Source organism: Palaemon carinicauda, chromosome 7 (assembly GCF_036898095.1).
Source record: "Palaemon carinicauda isolate YSFRI2023 chromosome 7, ASM3689809v2, whole genome shotgun sequence".
Taxonomy (NCBI): Eukaryota; Metazoa; Arthropoda; class Malacostraca; order Decapoda; family Palaemonidae; genus Palaemon; species Palaemon carinicauda.
In genome coordinates this window covers 165,313,264-165,326,207 of record NC_090731.1, presented here as the reverse complement: position 1 = coordinate 165,326,207, position 12,944 = coordinate 165,313,264, and the positions used below count along the sequence as shown (strand labels likewise).

General features: G+C 41.0%; 1 long non-coding RNA gene across 1 annotated transcript in view; it reads left to right on the top strand.

Moving 5' to 3' along the window:
* Window positions 1-12,944, top strand: part of LOC137644127 (uncharacterized) — a 120,092-nt gene that overhangs the window by 45,651 nt on the left and 61,497 nt on the right. The window contains exon 2 of the long non-coding RNA XR_011045138.1: window positions 866-1,039. This is a non-coding gene — a long non-coding RNA (uncharacterized lncRNA). The remainder of the gene's footprint in view (window positions 1-865; window positions 1,040-12,944) is intronic.

The window sequence follows — 12,944 nt, the reverse complement described above, 5'->3', positions numbered from 1 at the left end:
CTGGAGACCTTTGGTTTAATTCTCTGAGAGTATCACTGTAGCAAATATCCCTTAGAAGGCTACCTTTAGGAACCCTTCCATCAGCAAGACATGGCCTGAGCCCAAAAAATCCCTCGGTAGCACGATTCCTCAAAGCTGGTATATGGAAGAGACAAAACACTTTTACAGACGATTACTTTAGAGACTGTATTCATAAGTGTACTATTTATAGGTTCTTGTACACTATCTCTTTAGGCCCTATTGTTACAGCGCAACAAATAATCTAATCTTACACTGCAACAAATTATCTAATCTTACACTCTTACGGGACATGTAACTGGTTTTATCAAAAGCATCAGTTATTCTATACATTTTAAGGGTGTTAATGCAGAAACACAAACTATTTAGTTCGTAAACCCATGTCCTTAGTTTTTAAAGAGGTAGTTGAAGAGTTGAGAGGTGTACAGATATCACATGGGTTTTACCTTACTTAAGGTTCCGAAGTTTCTTTTGGGAGTTCAAGCAAGGTGTTTGAGTGCAGTTCTTTTATATATTTTTGTAATTCTAAAGATATATGTTTCGACACACACGTAAGTTTGTGACGTATTTATACAGTACAGTATATATATGTATATTTGTTCCATGTCTTGTTAATTATAAAAGTGTTAAAAGATGTAAATTGGTTTATTTGACATTTGTTAATATAAATGATAAAAAGTGATATAATCTAAGGAGGTTTAATGTGGTAATGAAATTATTCAGTTTATAAAGGTGTATTTAGTTAACTTTTGTAAGATATATCAATGTACATTTTCACTATTAAAAGTTACTGAATGTTATATATTATTTGATAATGTATATAAGAGTAAAGAATAATTCCTTTCAGAAATGAAACTACAGCAACTAATGCTACTACCACCACTACTGTCAAATGGAATAAAGGTTGAAGTTGAGTTACGAAGTCTGTGTTGTCCCTTACGAAGGTTATATATTGTGGATCAAGGTGGATGGTGATCACAGATAGACATACAGCCTTTACTTGGAATTCACCCTAATGCAAGTAAGAATGCCACATATTTTTCAGCTCTTTAAATATTAGATATATTCACTCTATAACTCTTAATGTTCATGTAGCTTCACCTCTGGCACAAGATTATGTCTTTTGGAATGAACTTTACAGTCCTGCCTGTTTACGAGCCAGCTATACAATTCCAATTTAATTGACTTCTGATCTTTTGCTCTTACTTATAAGTAATTGCATCTGTCAGAGAGGAAGGGCACACTTCTTAACCAAGACTTCCCCCCCAACCAAAGGAAGACTTCCATTTAAATGACTCGTAAGTTTGTATCTGCGTAGGAATAAACTACAATTTTTTTTCCCTAACTATGCAAACCCGAGGCATTTAAACAAAGGTCCCGCCTCAACTACCCCCCAAGTCTTTGACCAGAAGAGAGTGAAGCGTGTCGTGATGGCGCTCCGCGCCGCCATGCACTGTGGTTGCTTAGCAACTGCTATATGATGCAATCAAACCCTTTTTTTTTTGTCTGGTCATAGAAAACAAGACTAGGAGTAACCAATTTTAACGACCCTAGTTTGTATAGCTAGGAAAAATACAAATTGTTTAAAAATTTGCAGTGCTCTTCAGGGTAGTGTTCTTGGCCCATTTCATTATACAGTATAGACACATATGTGGTTTGGTCTAGGAAACAAGCTCATTGCTTATGCAGACGATGCTACTGTTTTGCCGCAGTCTCATCTCCTGAATGTAGATCTTGGGTAGCTGAATTCCTCAATAAAAGATCAAGTTAAAATTTGTGCATGGTGCAAATTATGGGGGAATGAAGCTGAGCCATAGCAAAACTACAAAAGTATGATGGTAAATATGAAGATAACAGGTGCTCCTAAATATCCAGATCTATATACTGATAATGTACAACTTTATTAAAATATTAAGTGCGATTCTTGATTGCAAATGTACTTTCGAGAAACTCATTCGGTCTGTTCTTCTTCAATTTCTCAAAAATTAGCTTACTGAGAGTCTAATATAGGATTTTTTATCAATCTATTCTGAAGAATGTTTTAATTCCTTCATTCTGCCTTGTTTCGAGTATTGTTCATTGTCTGGTTTTCAGCTACTGACTCTCATCTTGATTTGTTTGACAAAAACTTGTGGTTTATTAAATTTCTTATTCCTTATCTTGATATTAATCTCTGGTACCATCGTTCAGTTAACACTGTGCATATTGCATAAGATTTTTCATAATTCTATCTTTTACATTCAGATCTTCCCAGACTGTACCGTCCTGTAATCAGTACTAGGTATGCAGTTAATTCTAACAGTTATGTCTTCTCCATCATAGGGCTCAACACAGTATTCTAGAAGTTTTATTCCGGCCAGATTGTGTTATGTTTCCTAATCAGGCCATTGTATCGGTGAAACTTCAGAAATTCAAACTTGCAGTGGATGTTTCATTGTTGAACAGGCTGATAAAGTTTCTCTTGTTAGTTTATATGTTTCAGATCTATTTTAACGTTGTTACTGATCATGAGATAGTTTATATTTTGTGTTCTTTACTTCTCATATAGTATACAGGGTATTTATTTCCTTATACTGTATCCTTTCCCTACAAGGTTATTTTCCTGTTGGAAACCCAGGGCTTGTAGCACCCTGCTTCTCCAACTAACGTTGTAGCTTAGCTATTAATAATAATAATAATGAACGAGCAATTTTAGAATTCTGACCTCTGCCAAAGTTTAATGGAGTCGTCCATGGCCTAAGATCTATCTGTGGTGGAAATTTTGTCAAAATTTTGGATGTTAGCTTCAAAGTGGCAAAAAATACTAATCTGGATTTAGAATCTGGCTCTGGATCATCTCTAAAATTTAGTGGGGCCATCCATGTTGACGTTATCTTTAAAATGGCAAAAATGCAAATCCAGATCACCTTCAAAATTCAAAGGGGTCATCCATGACCTAAGATCTATGTGGTGAAAATTTTGTCAAATTCCATCGAGTAGTTTGGATGTAATCCTGTCCACGAACACACAGGCAAATAAAGGAATGAATGAATAAATAAACTAGGATCTGGATCTGAATCATCTTCAACATTTAATGGGTTTGTCCATGACCTTATATGTTAAGAAAACTTTGTCGAAATCCGTCGAGTAATTTCGACATTATCTTTAAAATGGCAAAAAATTCAAATCCGGATCTGGATCATCTCCAAAATTCAATGGGGACGTTCATAACCTAAGATAAATCTTTGGTGAAAATTTCATGAAAATCCATCGTGTTGTGACATAATCCTGTCCACAGACACACAAACTAATAAATAAATAGAGAAATAACCTTGAATCTGGATCAGGATCATATCCAAAATTTACTAGGATTGTCTATGACCTGAGATCTATCTGTTGTGAAAATTTTGTCAAAATCCGTCAAGTAGTTTTGATGTTATTTTTGAAATGGCGAAAAAAGGTAGCTGTTTCTGGATCATATCCAAAATTTAATTGAGTCATCCAAGGCTTAAGATCTATCTGCGATGAAAATTTCGTCAAAATCCATCAAGTAGTTTGGACATAATCCTGTCCACAGACACATGAAAAATCCCAATCTGGATCCACAGCAAAATTTAATGGGGTCATCCTTGTCCTAAGGTCTTTGGTGAAAATTTCTTCAAAATCCCCCTAGTAGTTTGGACATAATCCTGTCCACAGGCTAATTTCCATAGACATACAAATAAATAAACCGACTCGATCAGAGTACCTCCTTTGTGGAGATAACTAGCCTTGCTTTTCCAGCTTTTATTAAGACTGATGTCAGTTGTTCTGTTTACAACTTGGTGCTTTCCCTACGCAGAAACTATCAAATTCAGTAAGGAAGATAACCTAAAACACAAATGCAGTACTTGACGTAACCTGAACGGAGGCTATGTCTTTATTTATTTAAAATAGTGTTTTTTCTTGTGCAAGAATGCTAACAAATTTGGAAGTTAGTCAACTTTACCTAAAAGTTGATGAAGAAGTCTGAGGTAGTCATCAAATCCAAGACTGGAGAAAATCACATTTACTGGAAGTCTCAACAAAACCAAAGATGGCAGCTAGGTGCAAACAAAGCCCCCAAGTAATATTGTCTCAAGAACTAATATTTGTTCTCAGTGATGACGCGGCATTGGTTTTCCAATGTACTTCACCATTTGAAGTGCTGACTGAAGCCGAGGGTCTTCCTTACACTCACAAAGTCAGTGCTTTGCAAGTTATTACACTGGACCTAGAGCAGGAAAAACGGATTTTGAGCGAAGCGAAAAATCTATTTTTGGGTGAGATAGCCATGTCGTCCTGATGGAAGTTCCTTAAAGTAGCTTCCTATGGGATACATGTACTACAGTGATATTCCCAGAGAATTTTACCTTTAGGTATCCAGAATTCTAACTCCTGGCGCGAATATCCTTAAATTTTCTCTCAAGGATATCGCATATCAGGGACGTATTCTTGACACGCCTCATAGCAATCTGCACCCCTAATAGCGTTTACGCTTCGAGGAGGTGTGGCAAAATAAAAGGGAGCCGTATCAAGGCTACCCCGTTCTCGTACTACTATTGAGTATGATAACAGCGCTATTCCCACGATGGCGGTCATTCCTTATAGCATTGAGCATGGTGTTACAGATACAGTACCATGGGGGGGATACTGTGAAGATCTTTTCTTTTTAGAAGAGATGGGTGGGTCCATCAGGACGACATGGCTATCTCAACCAAAAATAGATTTTTCGCCGTTTTTTGGGCTCAAGCCATGTCGTGCTGATGGAAGCATACTAGAGCATTAGTGTATCTGTGGATTTTCATCAGTGCCTTAACCTTATAGCAACCTTTTCTATGGTCATGGGGACCAATTGAGACAAGTGACGTCACCGTTATTTGTCACCATCATTAATCATAAATAATGTTAGTGCTTCCTGCCTCCTACAGGGAAGAGTCATCTAGACAGTAGAAAAGGGGTCTCGAGGTTAACATATATTGTATGACCAAACATAAGTATACACTGAATATACAAATAGTCTCATAGTTGTATATTTTGCTAAAACAACATCAGTGTCTCTTATATCTATTATTTGATGCATACAAATATATGAGGGATACTTACTTTGGTAAGTTGAAGAACTGGCATGTATGTATACAATTGTCTGGCGAAAGTGGACGCACTACATTCTAATAGACATTTATTCCTAATAAATGACTAAAAGAGATGTTTAGTAAAACGAATGTAGTATGACAATGGGATTAAACCTGTAACGAGTACAGAGACTATATTTCTTTATTGAAGGAAGAAATGATGAGTGCCACTCTCAGACTGAAGAAAAATTATAAAACAATTTCTCTTCATAATTCCTGTACTTAGTTACTTCTATCTGCACTGTGTACTTCGTACACCGGCACTAGTGCTATCTGTATAATTCCTCACCTGGGATTTTGAACAGAGCTAGTGTTATCATGGTAAAACTTAATCAAAAGAAGTCACACCTAGGAAGGATGACCTCTTCTCCCTTTAATTGACAGTCCCAGTCAATTAGCTGTTCAACGTAGAATTTAGACGGCAGGTTAAATATTCTACCTGGCGTCACCACATATTGCTTCAGATCATGGACTTGTCTAGCATAGTGTTTGTAGAACACTCTGGATGATTCTCATCCGTTACATGTGCAAGGACATGTGAGGTCCCAAACCTTTAACTGTTTACCACAGTAATTAGGAGGCAGGTTTTAATACACTACCTGCCGCCACTACGAAGTGTTTCAGCTCATGCACTTGTTTTGCATAGTGTTTGTGAAACACTGGATGATTTCCATCCAGTGTATGAACGAAGGCACTCAAAGTCCATATACTGAAAGAAGTTCAGTGATGAAGCAATCTTTCTCGGATCATGACCTGCGGGAGTACTGTCCGGATCCGCTCTACGAATAAAGTAGGTGAACTTCGCCCTCAGTTGTTTTAGGGATAAATTTGATCCAGAAGTTTCTCCTTTAAAGAGCTGTCCTCCCCTGAAATCTGAGGTTCTACGAAGATAGACCTTTAGACACTCTACAGGACAGAGAGAGACATCTTCCTTCAGAGGGCAGATTCTCCAGGGACCCCACCTCTTAGTGGGTAGCTCGTTTTTAGTGAGAAAGGATGGATCAGGAAAGAGATTCAGTTCTCACACTTCCGTGAACTGAATGTGGCCCTATCTCACTAACTCTACCCCCGAGGCTATAGCAAACAGAAAAATAACCTTTTGGGTTAGATCCTTAAGAGAACAATCTTCATTGTTCACAGATGAGGCATAATGTAAGACCTTGTCCAAAGACCAAGAGATGGGCTTTGGTGGTACTGCGGGCCTAAGCCTAGCACATGCCTTCGGAATCTTATTAAAGATTTCATTCGCCAGGTCCACTTGAAAGGCATATAGGAGAGGCCTAGTCAAGGCTAACTTGCACGTATTTATCGTATTGGCCACCAGACCTTGGCTATGAAGGTGGACAAAGAAAGACAGACAGAAGTCCATTGAAATTTCTTTCGGTCCTTTTGCTTTGACAAACGCAACCCACTTTTTCCAGGAAGACTCATATTGTCTTCTAGTTGACTTGGCCGTGTATTCTTCTAAGAATTCTATATTGTCTAATGAGATCCCAAACCTTTTTCTAACCGCTAGAGCGAGAAAATCATGAAATGAAGGGTTTGGGTTGTCTGTGATAAAATGAAGGCAGTTAATTTCTGAACCTTTGGAAATATACCTAGGATCAGAGCTGGGACCAGCCTCATCTAGTCTATCAGCCCCACTAGAGGATCCTCGTAAGGGGCTATATAGCGAGGTAGTTTCTTGAAGACGCTCGTGATGAAGAGGTCGAATTGCAGTTCCGGGACTTGTTCCCATCTGGGAGGGAATATGTCTGCGTCCATGGACCATTCCAACTCTATTGGCTTGGATCGAAATAGAGTACAGTATCCACCGTCACATTGTGGATCAGTTGTAAATGAACTGCTGGTAGGTGCCATCCCTTTAAGAGAGGGATGGGTAACTTCACCAAGACTGTATGAGACGTTCGATTGTGACGTCTTCTTATCGCTTCGGTGTCCCAGATCAGTCGTAGGGAGTCTGATCTGTGTGGAGGGGGCTTCCCCACTCATGAAAGAACCAGCAAAGTCTTGGGACTTTCGTGTTTTAATTTTTGTTAGAGAAGCGATTAAAGAGGGACCGATCTCAGTCTTTTTTTATCTCTTCAAACGTTTGATGCGTGTTTTCTCCAGGCTCTTAAAGGGTGTGCCCTTAGCACCAGGTCTGTCACTATTGCGAACTGGGGAAAGTTTAGCGCTTTTCCCTGTTGGCATTATGGAAATCTGACTGATTACCCGAGTCTCTTGACAGACCTCACGAGCTCCTTGGGAACTCCTTTTATTTCCCAAGGGAAAGGAGAGTTGATGTGACTGAGGGCTTCGATGGTTTTTTAACCATCGAAACCCCTGAGCTGGAGAAAGTCGAGACTTCTAGAAGCTTATCTTGCATCCGTGATGTCCCGGGAACCGGGTCGTCTCTTTGAATGCACATTGGCCATACACTTCGGGTGCTGCCCACCCCAGCCTCTCGATCAGGTATATTAATACCTGAACTATTTCTAGGCTTGACTTTGACATGACTAAGTTCGTCAATCCTATGAAGATACTTAGGACTGTGAGTCCGACACGTATCTGTACTAGGATGAATGTTACTCTCTGTAACATGAATCCTAGATAGGAGGAAGGGGGTTGGTTGACTGGAAGGTTCCGAAGGACACCTTTCAGGTCTGACAAGACTATGAACACCCCTAATTGGAACAAGGTCCATATGTTCAGAAGGATTAACATTCAGAACTTGCTGTTTTTCATGAACTTGTTGAGTGGCGACAAGTTCAGAATGACTCAGAGATTTCTTGAGTCCTTCTCGTGAACTCAAAACAGCCTTCCCTGGAACTCGATGAGCTATAGTTTTCTTACCACCTGTATGCTCTATAGCTCTCAGGTATACTCCTCCAGGAGGGTTTTGAACTGTTGGAGAAGGTAAGGAAACGATGGTAGGGACATTTCTGTTTCCCATCAATGGCTCATCTTGAATAGGCTTTAGACCGAAGGATCGAAGGTCCTGCGATCCTGAGGGAATGTTCCTCCTAGCCGAAGCGTCTTTATGCTTCGAATAGTCAGTAGGCTTAGAGTTTTGACCATCTGCCTGTAGCATTGTGGTCACTGGAAAAGTGGGATGTTGTTGAGCAGCCCGGATATTTCCAGCATTTTTGATCTTCTTTTTAGGTTGGGGACCCACAACCACAGAAGATTTTCTCTTTGAAGGAATGCCCCATTTTTGGAGAAGACTTATGTTCTCCATGGTGGCGTTCTTAATTACTTCCTTAATGACCTCGTGTGGGAAGAGGTCTTTACCCCAGATGTTGGAAGATATTAGCTTCCTTGTTTCGCGTTTCACTGTTGCAGCAGCGAACACAAACTCTCTACATGCTCTCCTAGCCTTCATAAAGGCGTAAAGGTCCTTCACCAAGGTAGCCATATGCATTTTGGCTATGACCATGAGCATGTCTGGGGTATTTTCGTAGGTTGAACACAACTCTATTTAGTTTTGTAGAGAAAGGGATGTCGCAAGTCTCTCCTTTGACTCATGTTCATTATACAAGAGCAACTCAGATAATTTAGGGAGACATACCTTGAATTGTCGACTTGCGACATCCTTGTCTAATTTTCCTACTGAAAATGTCAAATGGACTTCCTTCCAATCTGTTTCCTGTCCGGGAAAAGCTGGTGATAAAGGCTTGCACTCATCAAGTGTGGGACATGGCTTACCCACCTCTACCGCTTTGGCAACAGAAGTGAATGCCTTCCCCATAAAGGGGAATGAGAGTGAAGTAGGAGCAAGAAAGGAAGGGTGTCTGTTATTCAGTGAGAATACCTTCGACTCTGAATAACCCGCCTTTTTTAGACTACCTGAAAGGATAGTAACATGACCTCCTTTGGTTCCGTTCCTTTTCTTGACTTTGGTTCGTACTTCAGTCGAACCCAACAATTAGGGAGAGTATCAAAGCTTTGCCAAAATTGAATTTTGTCCAAAGGAACTGCACCTATTTTCTCTGAGATGTAGAGATTGCCATTTGAAATCGGCATCTGCTCCGCAAACCTCCAGGGATTGGTTATGGAGCATGTTGGTAGGTCTTGATTCATGGGTCGTTTGACTGACCCCTGGGAAGCGACAATAGAAGCTTTACGAGGCTCTATCTTGCGTTTTACTTCCTGCTTTTTGTTTTGTTTACGAAAGCTCTCTATTTGATTCTTCAGCTGGATACATAGTTGTACCACATTAACCAATAGAGGGGTAGAAGACGAAGATGTCGACATCGATGGCTCTATAGCCGGCATAGGCGGAGGAAATTCCGACACAACATTTTTCTCTTCTACCCTGGGGCACTTCTTGCCCTCAATCCCAAAGGTTTTCTGGCCGTCAGGGGATGTAGTTGGCTCCTGAGGCACTACTATTTCCTCACTTGCTTCCGGAAATAGTAGCTTACGCATCCTATCATTAGGTAGGAAAGGTCCCGGAGAGATCTCTTGAAAGCCTCTCACCCAGTTGCGTAATTTATATTGAGTTGTATCCCTAGTCTCCGTAGACTTGGGACTTTCAAAACCTTCAGACATTAATGTCCGACATATATTGCAAACCTGTGGGTTCCAATAATGTAGGGATCCGGAAATAATATTGCAGGGGGCATGAAACCTGCAAGTATTATGACCGTAAAAATACTTACTCTTGGCCTTGTAGAGGACTGCAGCACAAGGTATCTGGTGTTCCTCCTGTAAAGAAAGGAAAACCAAATGAGTATACAATGGATTATCTCCTTGACAATCAACATGCAAATGTCCTTTACAATAGAGTAGCTTAGGATAGTAAGCTATAAAGGGATAGTAGGAGATACATACTTGTGTACCCCTGTGAGCAAATGCTGTTACCTCCCCTCAGTATTAACTACATGGAGATTTCTCTATTGAGTAACTCCAAGTAAAAGGGCTCTTACCCCTAGGGGTAGAGAAGTATCAAATCACTGTCCCAAAATAATGTTAATACTGTGGGGTCAGGATGACTGATTCTCGATCAGAATATTGAAGAAAACTATTCATTCAATATATGAGCGGTACCAGCGGAATGCTCGTACAAGGGTACCCAAGGTATGTCAGAAAATACTACTGTATAATGGTACTGTAGTTTTCTAATTGCAGTAAGTCTATATTGCAATTTACTGGCTACTGTACATCATGTATTGTAGTCTAGTCATTATGCTGCCTTCCTAGTAGCATATGACAGCACAGTCCATCTAGCATGAAGCCAGTTGGACTAGGAAAATAAAGACATATATTTGTATATCCCACTCAGCCTATTTGCTGTAGTCTTCCTACTATATTAAAATATAGTGTTTCCTGATCAGGGAGACTCAAGGATAAAGGCTCTACCCTTTAAGGGTTAGGAGTGTATTACTCTTGCCTTGAAGTGTTTAATATTGTAGGGTAATCCTAATACTGATTCTAATCAGGATATTGAAGAAATCACATTAATTCAATATAGGATTGGGCTCAGCAAATGCCTGTGTTGGATATCCAAAATATATTGGAAATAACTACTAGTATAAAATATATAGTAGTTTTCTATCTGCAGTATAATCTATACTGCAGATATACTGGCTACCTGTATGACATATACAGTAGTTCAGCCAGCATGTTACCGGCATAGCTAGGTCTTGCCGGCATACCCGGCATGCTAGATAGAGAGAGAGAGATAGCATGGAAAAAAGGCTACTCCTTACAGTGAATGTATACAGTAATTAAGGATGTAAAAGTCTAATTTGACTGCCTTTCTCCAGAAAGGTTCTAAAAGAAGGGGAGAATGTACCATTCAGGCTTCCATGCAGCTACAGTACTATTGCCGGCAAGGTACCGCCGATACACTGCCGACCGGCAAGCCTCCAGCAGTACCAGTACAGTAGGCGTGCTGCCAACTGAGTCAGCACTATCTTTGCCGGCCTGGCCGGCAGTACCCCGGCAACAGAACCTGTAGCAGCAGTCCAAGGGAGGACTGAAGAACCTTGGGGAAAGAAGGTACTTCCCAATCCGGTCATCATGGCCGCCAGCTACCGGCAGCCATCTTGGCCGCCGGCTCAGCCGGCAGTTGCCAGTTGGGCCGGCAGTTGCCGACAGTCTCCAGTTGTCGGCAGCCATCTTGGCTGCCGGCAGTCAACAGCTAACGGCAGGGACCGTAGCAACCGGCAGATGATGTGGTTGGCGGCAGTATGCCCTTCCGTCAGCCAAAGTCATGGCTAGAGAGGGAGTCTGGCTGGCTCCGACAACCTACCGGCAATGGTAAGGTTGCAAGATGCCGGCCTAAAGAAAGACAATGGCTCAGCCATCAAAAGTGGACAGAGGGGTAGGGGACAGGGTCCTGTAATGAGTGTGAAAGGAACTGCCAAAATTGTCAGTCCTACCACCTGTTAAAAGAAACTCTGTTTCAGTATCGGCAGAATCCCAGGTGATGGGAGAGACTCGGTTCTCCATCCCAGAGATTGACGACACAGTTAAGGGGATGGCAGCACTACCGCCTCCTCTTAACAAAGAAGAAACAGAGTTCCAGTGCCACGTTATCCTAGGCTAAAGAATATTACTCTTCAGACTCGGTTCTCCATCCCAGAGATTGACGACACAGTTAAGGGGATGGCGGCACTGCCACCTCCTCTTAACAAAGAAGAAACAGAGTTCCAGTGCCACGTTATCCTAGGCTAAAGAATTTTACTCTTCAGCCCAGAGTACTGTGGCACAGGACTAGTCTTTTAGTCGCAAGGAGAAGATGGTATCCTACCATAACTTCGAGTGCGGCTAATGAGGGCTAACCTCCATTGCCGGCCACCTAGCCGGCAGGGGAATGATGGTATCCTACAACCCATTCGCCCTGCCGGCAGGTCGCCGACATGACTAAATACTCTGAGATCCTGACTAAATCCCAAAACCTGCTGGTACAGTATACCACAACCAACGGTTAAGGGAAGAGGCAGGATAAACCCTAAGTTAGCCATGTCTGAATAAATTCAAGGCACGGCTATTAGGGTTGTAGCCTGAGGCTACACTCGGAGGGAAAGAGATTACCCTTAAATCTCCGAAGAGACGTGTAATGTTTCATAACATTCTAGGAGGTATCAGTCTCCACTGAATGAAAACAATACACGAGGGTAACCGGGGAATGTCTGAACACATAGTAAAACGTCTAGGTTAGGTTACCTAGGCTAGACGAGATCTCGGTTACCTAAATCACCGAAACTCTAACTATACGATCGACAGAGAAAAGGAAAAAAATATGCACATTATCAAATCTTTACAAGAATAATTGCCTAAATAGCTAAATAATTAAAATAATTAAATAAGGCTATTTAAAACTGGAAGTCGTTCTGCTATCTAAATAACACATGCCTAACGAACGATGGCGCCTCCAGTAACTAGCCTAGCCATTAGGCACAATAAAATACTCTAATTTCATTGTGAAACAGGAGCTAAAATATACTCATAGTAAAGACCCGATACTCAACTTTCCAGAGGCAGAAGAAGATGGAGAAAGCATAATTATAATCCTGTAAAACGATCGAAACGTTAGATCACCAGGGAATACCACCGAGCGAAATCGCTACAAAAAAAGGAATGACCGCCATCGTGGGAATGGCGCTGTTATCATACTCAATAGTAGTACGAGAACGGGGTAGCCTTGATACAGCTCCCTTTTATTTTGCCACACCTTCTCGAAGCGTAAACGCTATTAGGGGTGCAGATTGCTATTAGGCGTGTCAAGAATACGTCCCTGATATTATGCGATATCCTTGAGAGAAAATTTAAGGATATTCGCGCCAGGAGTCAGAATTCTGGATA